We start from the raw sequence: 2,680 nt of genomic DNA on the forward strand, positions 1-2,680 counted from the left end.
AATATTATGTCTGTCATTCAGAGTGTAGCTCACTTTAGGCTAGCCTCTGCTTATTGAGGTTTCTTCTCTGTCATATTCAATGATATAATATTTAGATTTGTTTAAAGTTCTTAATGCCAATAGTTAAAAAATTGAAACATTTGAATGAACTATAAAGCGTAGCCAGGCCTTGGACATGCTGATACCAACCTATGGAGCATCCCCAAGACATTTGTATGGCTCTGTTGATCGCAATTCCTTGTATAGCTTGTATTTTGATTTAGTTTATATTCTGCTTATGATGTATACCGTGTTCTTGTATATGAGAAAGCACAAGTGGGAAAGAGGTCGTGTATGCTCGAAATCTATCAGAGGAAGTAGCCTGCATTGGTGTGCATTACAGTATTTTGCTTAATGAAGGCCTCAGTTCTGAATATTGATATAAGTAGTTAAAAGGAAATTGGGGCCATTTTATGTGTTTATCTGTGTCAAGTCTTTCTGGTAATAAGAAACGCTTAATTTACGCATATTTTAATCCTGTGAAAGATTCTAGATAGAGAAAAGAAAGATACCTAACCTTCAACAAATGTTATTTTTGGAAACACGATTTTTGTCATTAAATGTTATATTATTTCACATATATAAAACAGATGTTATGTAAGAATGTTGTATATTTTAACATAAATCCATTTAGAGAGATTATCTAGATTCATTACTTTTCATAGTGCCTTTTTCACATGAGTCAGCTGGAAAGTCCGCAATAAACAGTATTTGCTGTATGTTAACAAATGACTTCTGTCTCACTGGCAAAAAGGATCTTTGCTACGTAGAGTGGGGATTACAGCTGAATGGAATGGGAAAAAATAGAGGTCCACTTTTTTTAAAAAAAACGATGTATCATTCTATTTGTGAGTGGGTAGAAACCACTCTGGAGTGCTTTCTTCAGTAATTTCTCTTCTTTCCGCCTCTCTTACCTCATCATCTTTTCCATCTACTACTTAGTCACAGTTGGTAACAGCAGTGAAAATTTATTTATACCGTACTTACAATTGCTAAATGCTTCCACATAAATACTTTATGGATATCTACAATAACTCTATGAATTGTATTTTTATAAATGAGGACATTTAGCTTCTTAGTGGCTAATTTTCACCAGCTTGTAAAGGATATAGGAGTCTCTCGTCCTCCATCTCTCTCCATAACACTGCCCCTTAGATAAAGCGGTACAAACGTTAGAATGATAAAGAAGAATTAGTTTAGATCTTTCACATTTCATAAGCACTGACACATATTTATAACTTAGCCTTTATTAAAGATCTCTGAAAATATAGGGATAAGACAAAATAAGATTAAAGAGTTAAGGTAACCTATGTGTAAAGTAGCATATCTGATATTAAAAGAATTTATGTAATTTGTCTTTATGCTATAAAACACCAAAGGAAAATACCACAAAGGTGGTAATTGTGGGAAGCAATTACCTCACTGTGGCTGTGGGGGCAAAGAAAAAAGATTCATGGAATTTAGACGCTTGAAGGGGAGGCACTACAGAGTGTGGATCCAGACATCTGAGGTCACTGGTACCTGAGAGTTTGTGGGAAAAGACCTCACGCAAGTCTGACAAACCAGTCTCTGAGAAGGGGGCCCAGCCTAACTGGTGCTATTGCTTCAGGAATTCAGAAAAGAATTCAGGAATTGAAAAAGTAGTTCAGAAAATCATGGAGCCGGGCCTTGGACCTTGGAGGAGAGCATGCCAGACAGCTGATGCTTGAATCTCTAAGAGGACACAATGAGGCTGCCTCTGGGAGCATGGGGAAAAGCAAATGGTAACTTGAACCAACTACTTCTCCTGGGAATCATTTGCTATTTGGAGAGTGAAGAATCATTATTAGGATGATGTTGGTAGGAACAGGAACTAAAACAGGAGGGAGAAGTGCCCTGTTGCCTCTCTAGCCTTCTGTCTCCCTGTGGCATATGCTTTGGGCAGAGCCTATCAGGCACCCACCAGGCAAAGCCCCATATCACAAAGATGAGAATAAAGGCACATACTTGAAGCTGAGGGAATAACATGTAACCCATTCCAGCCTCTAACTACTTAGCCTCTACTCTTGCTCTTCTATACGTAATTGAAATTCCATACGACAGTAATTTTTAAAAGTTTATGATTTTACCTAATAAGATGCAATCATCCTTTTCTGTTAAACAATATTCAATGTAGAGTTTTAATGTAAAGAATTGACTAAACAGGCAAAAAGAACACTGAGGCATCACAGAGATGGTGATAATAGAAAGCAGCTCCCACCCCTAGGGTTAGAGAGCAAAGGGAAGGAGTTGGGTTTATCAGCATTTAGAAGCCTGGAAGGAGGGCCCTAGAAAGCCTGGTCTTGGACCCATAAAGAGGAAGCACTGTCTGATGTCGGTGCTGGTGCTTCAGGGTCACAGAGGACAGCCTCCCTGTGGAGGTGGGGCAGAGACGCGTGAGGAGGGGATTCTGCCCAGTTCATGCTGGTACCTCTGAGGGAGTGCAAGGATGTTGGTCCTGAAAAAGTAGGAGTAAAAACTGGAAACTGGAATCATCTGCTACTGGAATCAACTGTTGGTGCCATAGTGAAGATCTGTTCACTGGTTTACAGCCATTTGATTTTCATGTACCTTTGTGTAGTTTTCTTCTAGTTTTTTTGTTCTTGGTTTTCATTGAGCTTCT

General features: G+C 38.6%; 1 protein-coding gene across 1 annotated transcript in view; it reads left to right on the forward strand.

Annotated features, from left to right (window-relative positions):
• EPS8 (epidermal growth factor receptor pathway substrate 8) overlaps positions 1–2,680 on the forward strand; it is a gene marked incomplete at its 5' end in the record, with an annotated part of 71,351 nt that overhangs the window by 67,516 nt on the left and 1,155 nt on the right. The gene's annotated exons all lie outside the window — the stretch shown is intronic.

Source organism: Propithecus coquereli, unplaced genomic scaffold (assembly GCF_000956105.1).
Source record: "Propithecus coquereli isolate 6110/MARCELLA unplaced genomic scaffold, Pcoq_1.0 Scaffold78, whole genome shotgun sequence".
Taxonomy (NCBI): Eukaryota; Metazoa; Chordata; class Mammalia; order Primates; family Indriidae; genus Propithecus; species Propithecus coquereli.